The sequence below is a fragment of the Oncorhynchus tshawytscha genome, linkage group LG14 (assembly GCF_018296145.1).
Source record: "Oncorhynchus tshawytscha isolate Ot180627B linkage group LG14, Otsh_v2.0, whole genome shotgun sequence".
NCBI classification, from domain to species: domain Eukaryota; kingdom Metazoa; phylum Chordata; class Actinopteri; order Salmoniformes; family Salmonidae; genus Oncorhynchus; species Oncorhynchus tshawytscha.
Genome location: NC_056442.1, coordinates 56679149 through 56691648, shown reverse-complemented (window position 1 = coordinate 56691648; position 12500 = coordinate 56679149). Strand labels below are relative to the sequence as shown.

The window sequence follows — 12500 nt, the reverse complement described above, 5'->3', positions numbered from 1 at the left end:
ATCTCTAGTCACCTAAGATGGACTGTCCCCTCTCCCCTGGTCTCTAGTCACCTAAGATGGACTGTCCCCTCTCCTCTCCCCTGGTCTCCAGGGACCTAAGATGGGCTGTCCCCTCTCCTCTCCCCTGGTCTCTAGTCACCTAAGATGGACTGTCTCCTCTCCTCTCCTCTCCCCTCCCCTGGTCTCTAGTCATCTAAGATGGACTGTCCTCTCTCTTGATCTCTAGTCACCTAAGATGAACTGTCCCCTCTCCCCTGGTCTCTAGTCACCTAAGATGGACTGTCCCCTCTCCTCTCCCCTGGTCTCTAGGGACCTAAGATGGACTGTCCCCTCTCCTCCCCCTGGTCTCTAGGGACCTAAGATGGACTGTCCCCTCTCCTCTCCCCTGGTCTCTAGTCATCTAAGATGGACTGTCCTCTCTCACCCCTGGTCTCTAGGGACCTAAGATGGACTGTCCCCTCTCCTCTCCTCTCCCCTGGTCTCTAGTCACCTAAGATGGACTGTCCCCTCTCCCCTGGTCTCTAGTCACCTAAGATGGACTGTCCCCTCTCCCTGGTCTCTAGTCATCTAAGATGGACTGTCCTCTCTCTTGATCTCTAGTCACCTAAGATGAACTGTCCCCTCTCCCTGGTCTCTAGTCACCTAAGATGGACTGTCCCCTCTCCTCTCCCCTGGTCTCTAGGGACCTAAGATGGACTGTCCACTCTCCCCTGGTCTCTCGTCACCTATGATGGACTGTCCCCTCTCCTCTCCCTGGTCTCTAGTCACCTAAGATGGACTGTCCACTCTCCCCTGGTCTCTACTCACCTATGATGGACTGTCCCCTCTCCTGCTCTCTAGTCACCTAAGATGGACTGTCCTCTCTCCTCTCCCCTGGTCTCTAATCACCTAAGATGGACTGTCCTCTCACCTGGTCTCTAGTCACCTAAGATGGACTGTCCTCTATCCTCTCCCCTGGTCTCTAATCACCTAAGATGAACTGTCCTCTCACCTGGTCTCTAGGGACCTAAGATGGACTGTCCCCTCTCCTCTCCCCTGGTCTCTAGTCACCTAAGATGGACTGTCCCCTCTCCTGGTCTCTAGTCTCCTAAGATAGACTGTCCCCTCTCCTGGTCTCTAGTCTCCTAAGATAGACTGTCCCCTCTCCTCTCCTCTGGTCTCTAGTCATCTAAGATGGACTGTCCTCTCTGATCACCCCTGGTCTCTAGGGACCTAAGATGGACTGTCCCCTCTCCTCTCCCCTGGTCTCTAGGGACCTAAGATGGACTGTCCCCTCTCTCTCCCTGGTCTCTAGTCATCTAAGATGGACTGTCCTTCTGATCACCCCTGGTCCACTGGGACCAAGATGGACTGTCCCCTCTCCTCTCCCCTGGTCTCTAGTCATCTAAGATGGACTGTCCTCTCTGATCACCCCTGGTCTCTAGGGACCTAAGATGGACTGTCCCCAGTCCACCTCTCCTCTGGTCTCTTTCAGTCACCTGATGGACTGTCCCCTCTCCCTGGTCTCTGTCACCTAAGATGGACTGTCCCCTCCATCCTGGTCTCTAGTCATTTGAACATGGGCTGTCCTCTGTTATGATCTCTAGTCACCTAAGATGAACTGTCCCCTCTCCCCTGGTCTTCTAGTCACCTAAGATGGACTTTTCTCTCTCCCCACCGTCTCTAGGGACCTAAGATTGGGGTTTTAGGCTGTTTCTGTACAGCCTGGTCTCTAGGGACCTAAGATGGACTGTCCCCTCTCCTCTCCCCTGGTCTCTAGGGACCTAAGATGGACTGTCCACTCTCCTCTCCCCTGGTCTCTAGTCACCTATGATGGACTTGTCCCCTCTCCTCTCCCCTGGTCTCTAGTCACCTAAGATAGACTGTCCTCTCTCCTCTCCCCTGGTCTCTAGGGACCTAAGATGGACAGTCCCCTCTCCTCTCCCCTGGTCTCTAAGGACCTAAGATCAGGGATGGGCAACTGGGGGCCTGTGCAACTGAAGGCCCTCTGATCAATTTCCCCCAAAACATTTATTGGGGAACTTTCTCAGGGAAAATAAAGGTTGATTGATTATACATGTTGGTTGATAGGCTGTGTGTGTGTGTGTGTGTGTACATGTTAGATTGGTTTGTTGATTGAACTCTGACCTCTGATGCGACCTCCCAGTCGGGTCGTCCGTTGCTGTCCTTCAGCTCTACGTAGGGTTTCTCATGCACCCTGTTCAGGTCCTCATGGAGCCCGTCCAATAGGAAGGCCAGGAGCTCCTGACTGTCCTGCTGCTGGAAGCCGTTGAACCGCGGGGCGTACTTTGCTATCGTCCACTACAGGGGGTGGTAGTGAGACAACCACAGTCAACAAACAGACCAATTCTGATATTTTTTTACACAAAATTGGTCTTTTGAGAGCCGATCTGATTGGTCACATGACCAATTAGTGAAAAGAAATATCCGAATTGGGCTGTCTGTGTAAAAGCAGCCATGTGGAGGGGGGGGGGGGAATGGAAACACAAAGTTGGAGGTAACGGTAGCACAGACATAACCACATATTAGTCAATTAATTCATGTGGAGTCAATATGGCCAAAAATAATTTGGACAAGCTATCGTCTAGTACAGGGGGGAGAATGGAAACAAAGGTAATAAGGTAATAGCTTCCCAGACATCTACTTTACTATCGTCCACTACAGGGGGGAGAATGGAAACAAAGGTAATAGCTTCCCAGACATCTACTTTACTATCGTCCACTACAGGGGGGAGAATGGAAACAAAGATAATAGCTTCCCAGACATCTACTTTACTATCGTCCACTACAGGGGAGAGAATGGAAACAAAGGTAATAGCTTCCCAGACATCTACTTTACTATCGTCCACTACAGGGGGAGAATGGAAACAAAGGTAATAGCTTCCCAGACATCTACTTTACTATCGTCCACTACAGGGGGAGAATGGAAACAAAGGTAATAGCTTCCCAGACATCTACTTTACTATCGTCCACTACAGGGGGAGAATGGAAACAAAGGTAATAGCTTCCCAGACATCTACTTTACTGTCCACTACAGGGAGGAGAATCAAAGGTAATAGCACATCTACAGGGGGGAGAATGGGCAGTGTCTTCTGTAAGTAGATTGAGTAGTCAGCCAGGAGACTTCCAATTCATTTTTTTTTTTTTTTTTTGCAGATGGAGCTCTATGTTTGTAGCCTCTGGTACATCCTAATGACTTGATACCATCTGAAATACCCAGCGAAATTATGGAATACTTTAATGACTTTTATCTCCCAAATTGGTACAAATTGTTATGGTATAGAGTAGAAATTGATACGACTTTTACAACTTAAATGAGTGAAAATGTATGATTTCAGTGTATTGTTAGTTGTTTTGGAGATCGTCTAGGTCTATATGATCTATATCTATTATATCTATGATCTATAGACTATTTTCTAAGTAAGATAACCTTTATTGTCTTGAGATTACAGTCATATTTACAGTTCTACTGCAACATATGAATGGCCACAATGATGTTTGTCTGAATTCATAGTACAAGCTACTGTCCACTACAGGGAATAAGGAAATCCCATCCACTGTTGTTGTGACGATCCATGCCAGGATTTATAAACTCACCCGGAGTTTGAGAGGAGCAACGTTCCTCTGTGTTCCACTCCACAGCTCCATCAGCAGGTCTCCGTAGCATTTAGCCATGTGACCTCGCATCCCGATGGGGTTGGTTCTGGACACACAAAATAACAAGTCAGTAATGCTAATAATGTATATGTTGAAAGATAATGATAAAATAATTCCACTCCGAAACCTTATAATTGTCTGAAATTGATTAGAATCGTACAATTATAATCTGATGTTGTGTGTAGTTTTAGTCCGAATTAGATTAAACAATGTATCTGTATAGTGGAAAAACACAGACTGTCTGAGCAAGGCGTAGCTTAGGATTTGAAGTTGTATGTGTGTGTGTGTGTGCCGAAGAAAAAAAACAGAACAGTTAAACTGTGTTTGGACCAACCTGGCTAGGCCTCGGGGGAACCTATGAGGGCATAGGGAGTACTTCTCAAGGTTTCCCTAATCTCGGGGGAATGGAACTGTCGGCTGGGTAGTGATACACAGTGGTGAGAACTACGGAGAAGGATAAAACTCACCTACTGTTTGTGTGGAAGTATGTGATTAGGATACCTACTGTTTGTGTGGAAGTATGTGATTAGGATACCTACTGTTTGTGTGGAAGTATGTGCTTAGGATACCTACTGTTTGTGTGGAAGTATGTGCTTAGGATACCTACTGTTTGTGTGGAAGTATGTGCTTAGGATACCTACTGTTTGTGTGGAAGTATGTGCTTAGGATACCTACTGTCTGTGGTGTTAGGATACCTACTGTTTGTGTGGAAGTATGTGTTAGGATACCTACTGTTTGTGTGGACCTACTGTTTGTGTGGAAGTATGTGACCTACTGTCTGTTTGTGTGGAAGTATGTGTGTAGGATACCTACTGTTTGTGTGGAAGTATGTGTGGATACCTACTGTTTGTGTGGAAGTATGTGATTAGGATACCTACTGTTTGTGTGGAAGTATGTGATTAGGATACCTACTACCTACTGTTTGTGTGGAAGTATGTGATGTAGGATACCTACTGTCTGTGTGGAAGTATGTGATTAGGATACCTACTGTTTGTGTGGAAGTATGTGTCCTGTGTGTGGAAGTATACCTACTGTGTGTGGAAGTAGGATACCTACTGTTTGTGTGGAAGTATGTGAGTAGGATACCTACTGTCTGTGTGGAAGTATGTGTGTAGGATACCTACTGTCTGTGTGGAAGTATGTGTGTAGGATACCTACTGTCTGTGTGGAAGTATGTGTGTAGGATACCTACTGTCTGTGTGGAAGTATGTGTGTAGGATACCTACTGTCTGTGTGGAAGTATGTGAGTAGGATACCTACTGTTTGTGTGGAAGTATGTGGAGGATACCTACTGTTTGTGTGGAAGTATGTGAGGATACCTACTGTCTGTGTGGAAGTATGTGAAGGATACCTACTGTCTGTGTGGAAGTATGTGCGTAGGATACCTACTGTTGTGTGTGGGATACCTACTGTTTGTGTGGAAGTATGTGAGTAGGATACCTACTGTTTGTGTGGAAGTATGTGCGTAGGATACCTACTGTTTGTGTGGAAGTATGTGAGTAGGATACCTACTGTTTGTGTGGAAGTATGTGAGTAGGATACCTACTGTCTGTGTGGAAGTATGTGCGTAGGATACCTACTGTCTGTGTGGAAGTATGTGAGTAGGATACCTACTGTTTGTGTGGAACTCTTTGAGTAGGATACCTACTGTCTGTGTGGAAGTATGTGATCAGCTATAAAATGGATGTCTTTGTATAATGGACTTCAGAACGTTCTGGTGAATAAACTGTACTATCTTTTTGCATAAGCTGAGTCTTTGACTAATTATTATTACACCCATGGTCTTACAGATCTCGGGGATTGGTCAGAGCCATTGATTTATTGTCATTGGGATTGGTCAGAGCTATTGATTTATTATCATTGGGATTGGTCAGAGCTATTGATTTATTGTCATTGGGATTGGTCAGAGCCATTGATTTATTGTCATTGGGATTGGTCAGAGCTATTGATTTATTATCATTGGGATTGGTCAGAGCTATTGATTTATTATCATTGGGATTGGTCAGAGCTATTGATTTATTATCATTGGGATTGGTCAGAGCTATTGATTTATTATCATTGGGATTGGTCAGAGCTATTGATTTATTATCATTGGGATTGGTCAGAGCTATTGATTTATTATCATTGGGATTGGTCAGAGCTATTGATTTATTATCATTGGGATTGGTCAGAGCTATTGATTTATTATCATTGGGATTGGTCAGAGCTATTGATTTATTATCATTGGGATTGGTCAGAGCTATTGATTTATTATCATTGGGATTGAAAATTCTCGTGACAGCTATCCAACAAGCTGTACACCTTTTCACGGACGCACACAGACACAGACACACAGACACACAGAGACACACACAGGGACACACACACACACACAGGGACACACACACACACACAGGGACACACACACACACACAGGGACACACACACACACAGGGACACACACACACACAGGGACACACACACACACAGGGACACACACACACACACACACACACACACACACACACACACAGGGACACACACACACAGGGACACACACACACAGGGACACACACACACACACACACACACAGGACACACACACACACAGGGACACGGACACACACACACACAGGGACACACACAGGGACACACAGGGACACACACACACAGGGACACACACACACAGGGACACACACACACAGAGAGACACACAGCTACCTGTTGAGTTCATAGAGGTGTCTTCCTGAGATGAAGTAGTCAGTGAGAGGCGTGGTGTTGCTCACACACTGGATACTAGAGTTCATAAAGCATGTGTTCCCTAGGTTACTGAGGCCCGTGGCACCCTTCTCCGTAGCAACTGGGGGGGAGACATGTAGAGTATTACATACATGTTTAACAGGTTTTAGGAGAGGAAGGGAGGAAGGTTAGAGACATAAATAAACCTTAAATACTGAAAGCTCTTGATAAATGCATTGTAAATGTACAGTAAATGTACGGCCAGGTCTTGGTAGATTTGCAGTGGTCTGATACTCCTTCCATTTCAATATTATCGCTTACACAGTGCTCCTTGGGATGTTTAAAGCTTGGGAAATCTTTTTGTATCCAAATCCGGCTTTAAACTTCTTCACAACAGTATCTCGGACCTGCCTGGTGTGTTCCTTGTTCTTCATGATGCTCTCTGCGCTTTTAACGGACCTCTGAGACTATCACAGTGCAGGTGCATTTATACGGAGACTTGATTACACACAGGTGGATTGTATTTATCATCATTAGTCATTTAGGTCAACATTGGATCATTCAGAGATCCTCACTGAACTTCTGGAGAGAGTTTGCTGCACTGAAAGTAAAGGGGCTGAATAATTTTGCACGCCCAATTTTTCAGTTTTTGATTTGTTAAAAAAGTTTGAAATATCCAATAAATGTCGTTCCACTTCATGATTGTGTCCCACTTGTTGTTGATTCTTCACAAAAAAATACAGTTTTATATCTTTATGTTTGAAGCCTGAAATGTGGCAAAAGGTCGCAAGGTTCAAGGGGGCCGAATACTTTCGCAAGGCACTGTATATAACCGATGTACTGGTAGAAGTTGGCTGTGAATGTAAAGTGGGATGATGACGATGAAGATGACGATGACGTACCTTTATGTTGGTCCATTGTACTGCTGTTAGCGATGAAGGACATCTCTTCTGGCCAGCTCATGTCTTTGTTCCGAACTAAAAACACACAAGATGAAGGTTTTTACACATCGATGACTTACAGTAGTAAAGACGCGTTACTTTTACATTTTCTCTTTTTAAAATCTGAAATTTTCCAGTCAGTCCAGTTGTTTTTTTTTACATTTCAACACACTCGGCAAACTCAGCAGTCAGATAACATTTTAATTACTGTGCTGAAAAGTCGTTTTGAACGTACCTTCGATAACTAAGTGCTGCTCGTCCTGGATCTTCAGGCCCTCCAGAGTGTGGTCCTCGTCATCCAGCAGGGTCAGACAGTTCTGGGGGGGAGGAGAACCGGGTCAGATAGTTCTGGAGGGGAGGAGAACTGGGTCAGACAGTTCTGGGGGAGGAGAACCGGGTCAGATAGTTCTGGAGGGGAGGAGAACCGGGTCAGATAGTTCTGGAGGGGAGGAGAACCGGGTCAGACAGTTCTGGGGGAGAGGAGAACCGGGTCAGACAGTTCTGGGGGAGGAGAACCGGGTCAGATAGTTCTGGAGGGGAGAGAACCGGGTCAGACAGTTCTGGGGGAGAACCGGGTCAGACAGTTCTGGGGGAGAACCGGGTCAGACAGTTCTGGGGGGGAACCGGGTCAGACAGTTCTGGGGAGGGAGGAGAACCGGGTCAGATAGTTATGGGGTGGGGGGATAGTTATGGGGGGGGCGGGTCAGATAGTTATGGGGGGCCGGGTCAGATAGTTATGGGGGAGGAGAACCGGGTCAGATAGTTAGGGGGAGGAGAACCGGGTCAGACAGTTCTGGGGGAGAACCGGGTCAGATAGTTATGGGGGAGGAGAACCGGGCCAGACAGTTTTGTGGGGAGAACACACACACACACCCTCGCTGTTGTAGAGCCACAGCCTCATGTCCTCGTCTTTGATGCGTAGCTTCCGAGACAGGTACAGGTGGATGTCCTTGATGGTGCCCACGCGGCTGAAACAGCCTGTATAGGCCAGGACACGCTTCAGAGGAGCGTTGGGGAGGGCACGTTACCTGGAGGGGGAGGAGGAGGGAGAGGGAGGGAGGGAGGAGAGAGGGGAGGGAAAGAGGGAGGAGAGAGGGAGGGAGGAGAGAGGGGGGAGGGAAAGAGGGAGGAGAGAGGGAGGGAGGAGAGAGGGGAGGGAGTGAGAGAGAGGGAGGGAGGAGAGAGGGGGAGGGAGTGAGAGAGGGGGAGGGAGGAGAGAGGGGGAGGGAGTGAGAGAGGGGGAGGAGGAGGAGGGGGAGGGAGGGAGGAGAGAGGGGGAGGGAAAGAGGGAGGAGAGAGGGAGGGAGGAGAGAGGGGGAGGGAAAGAGGGCGAGGGAGTGAGCGAGCGAGAGGACGGGGAGAGTGAATGGGCAATGAGGTGGGAGAGGGAGGAGAGAGGGGGAGGAGGGAGAGGAGAAGGAGAACACTCCAGCCTTTAGTGAACTATAAACTCATCAGAATTACTGAAAAGTCCTGTAATACTGTAAATACTCTTGTCACCCAGACTCACATGAACTTTAACAAAATGAGTTAATTAAATCAAGACATTATTACAAGAGATAAAGAATAGTTCAGCTCGTGTAGGATGAGGTGTAAGGAAGCAGCAAGAAAGGGTGTTTTTAGATCAGGTCATTTAATTAATACAATTAATACAGAGTCATTACATTAAAAAAGCCTCCGATCAAAGAGGCAACAAAATCTATACTAGTTTCAGTTAATAAACAATTAATAAAAAACTAAATGGAACTTATTATTATTGATTTGAAAAGTAAAAGCCCCAAAAAATAAAAAATAAAAATATCTTAATATTGGTTGGTAATACTTGTATTTTTGAAAGCAAACAGAAAGGGGAAATGAAAAGCCACGCATTCTCCCAGCAGCACAGCATTGCTCTTTGGTCAGTGTGTCACCAATGATTGTGGGTGCGATTCCCGCTGAGGCCACCCATGCCTAATATGTATGCAGCATGACTAAGATAACAGCATCTGCTAAAGGGTATGTATTCTATGTGGTTTAATCTATATATCTGCTAAATGGTATGTATTCTATGTGGTTTAATCTATATATCTGCTAAATGGTATGTATTCTATGTGGTTTAATCTATATATCTGCTAAATGGTATGTATTCTATGTGGTTTAATCTATATATCTGCTAAATGGTATGTATTATATGTGGTTTAATCTATATGCCTGGTCAGCTGGTATTTGTGATCGGAGCCAAGCTAACTCCTCTGGGCCACACATCTGATGGAGTGGTGATCTAATCGGACCGGTGCAGCGCTCTGTCTCACAGTGCCTCTGTGCAGCGCTCTAATGTCTCACAGTGCCTCTGTGCTGAGCTCTGTCTCAGTGTCTCTGTGCTGAGCTCTAATGTTTCAGCGCGGCTCTCTGTCTCGCAGAGCCTCCGTGCGGCGCTCTGCCTCGCAGAGCCTCCGTGCGGCGCTCTGCCTCGCAGAGCCTCCGTGCGGCGCTCTGCCTCGCAGAGCCTCCGTGCGGCGCTCTGCCTCGCAGAGCCTCCGTGCGGCGCTCTGCCTCGCAGAGCCTCCGTGCGGCGCTCTGTCTCGCAGAGCCTCCGTGCGGCGCTCTGTCTCGCAGAGCCTCCGTGCGGCGCTCTGTCTCGCAGTGCTTCCGTGCGGCGCTCTAATATCTCGCAGTGCTTCCGTGCGGCGCTCTAATATCTCGCAGTGCCTCCGTGCGCCGCTCTAATATCTCGCAGTGCCTCCGTGCGCCGCTCTGTCTCGCAGAGCCTCCGTGCGGCGCTCTAATGTCTCGCAGTGCCTCTTTGCTGAGCTCTAATGTCTCGCAGTGCCTCTAGCTGCGAGAAGTAAGGGTGGCATAGCCGTGAGAAGTAAGGGTGGCATAGCACAGGGGCATTGTCATGCTGAAACAGGAAAGGGCCTTCCCAAAACTGTTGCCACAAAGTTAGAAGCACAGAATAGTCTAGAATGTCATTGTATGCTGTAGCATTGAGATTTCCCTTCACTGGAACTAAGGGGCCTGAACCATGAAAACCAGCCCCAGACCATTATTCCTCCTCCACCAAACTTTACAGTCAGCACTATGCATTATGGGCAAGCAGCATTCTCCTGGCATCCGCCAAATCTGGACCAGTCCATTCTAATATCTTGATTAGGGCTGGACCAGTCCATTTTAGGGGCATGATTAGGGCCGGTACCAGTCCATTTTAGGGGCATGATTAGGGGTGGACCAGTCCATTAAAACAGCATGATTAGGGGTGGACCAGTCCATTATAACAACATGATTAGGGGTGGACCAGTCCATTATAACAGTATGATTAGGGGTGGACCAGTCCATTATAACAGCATGATTAGGGGTGGACCAGTCCATTATAACAGCATGATTAGGGGTGGACCAGTCCATTATAACAGCATGATTAGGGGTGGACCAGTCCATTATAACAGCATGATTAGGGGTGGACCAGTCCATTATAACAGAATGATTAGGGGTGGACCAGTCCATTATAACAGAATGATTAGGGGTGGACCAGTCCATTATAACAGAATGATTAGGGGCCGGACCAGTCCATTATAACAGCATGATTAGGGGCCGGACCAGTCCATTATAACAGAATGATTAGGGGCGGACCAGTCCATTATAAGAGCATGATTAGGGGCCGGACCAGTCCATTATAAGAGCATGATTAGGGGCGGACCAGTCCATTATAACAGCATGATTAGGGGTGGACCAGTCCATTATAACAGCATGATTAGGGGTGGACCAGTCCATTATAACAGCATGATTAGGGGTGGACCAGTCCATTATAACAGCATGATTAGGGGTGGACCAGTCCATTATAACAGAATGATTAGGGGCTGGACCAGTCCATGATATAACAGAATGATTAGGGGTGGACCAGTCCATTATAACAGAATGATTAGGGGCCGGACCAGTCCATTATAACAGAATGATTAGGGTGGACCAGTCCATTATAACAGAATGATTAGGGGTGGACCAGTCCATTATAACAGCATGATTAGGGGTGGACCAGTCCATTATAACAGGATGATTAGGGTGGACCAGTCCATTATAACAGCATGATTAGGGGTGGACCAGTCCATTATAACAGAATGATTAGGGGTGGACCAGTCCATTATAACAGCATGATCAGGGGTGGACCAGTCCATTATAACAGCATGATTAGGGGTGGACCAGTCCATTATAACAGCATGATTAGGGGTGGACCAGTCCATTATAACAGAATGATTAGGATTAGGGGTGGACCAGTCCATTATAACAGCATGATTAGGGGTGGACCAGTCGATTATAACAGGATGATTAGGGGTGGACCAGTCCATTATAACAGGATGATTAGGGGTGGACCAGTCCATTATAACAGGATGATTAGGGGTGGACCAGTCCATTATAACAGCATGATTAGGGGTGGACCAGTCCATTATAACAGAATGATTAGGGGTGTATCAGTCCATTATAACAGCATGATCAGGGGTGGACCAGTCCATTATAACAGCATGATTAGGGGTGGACCAGTCCATTATAACAGCATGATTAGGGGTGGACCAGTCCATTATAACAGAATGATTAGGGGTGGACCAGTCCATTATAACAGCATGATCAGGGGTGGACCAGTCCATTATAACAGAATGATTAGGGGCCGGACCAGTCCATTATAACAGAATGATTAGGGGTGGACCAGTCCATTATAACAGAATGATTAGGATTAGGGGTGGACCAGTCCATTATAACAGGATGATTAGGGGTGGACCAGTCCATTATAACAGCATGATTAGGGGTGGACCAGTCCATTATAACAGAATGATTAGGGGTGGACCAGTCCATTATAACAGCATGATTAGGGGTGGACTACAGTAGTAGAAGCAGCGTTTGTTGGCTCCTAGCAGGCTGTCTCTCTTTCTTGCTGCAGGCTTACGTTACCTCTGGGGAGATGCTGGGGGAACATTCTCAGGCTGGTCATACCCATGTTAACCCAGATGTTGGACTGGGGGGTGCGTGTGGCGGGCTGCTGCCGCAGGAAGAGGAGGTAGCGTGGGAAGAGCTCCAGCTCAGCACGGCCTGTTTTCGTCTGCTGGATCACCTGGAAAAAAAGGACAGGAGAAAAAGCATTGCATTCAACAATTACCTCTAAGGGCTGAACCCTAACTTCAGGTACACACACACACACACACACACACACACACACACACAC

At 47.1% G+C, this 12500-nt stretch overlaps 1 pseudogene; it reads right to left on the bottom strand.

Moving 5' to 3' along the window:
- The window catches only part of LOC121839171, an 82267-nt pseudogene that overhangs the window by 15535 nt on the left and 54232 nt on the right, over positions 1 to 12500 (bottom strand).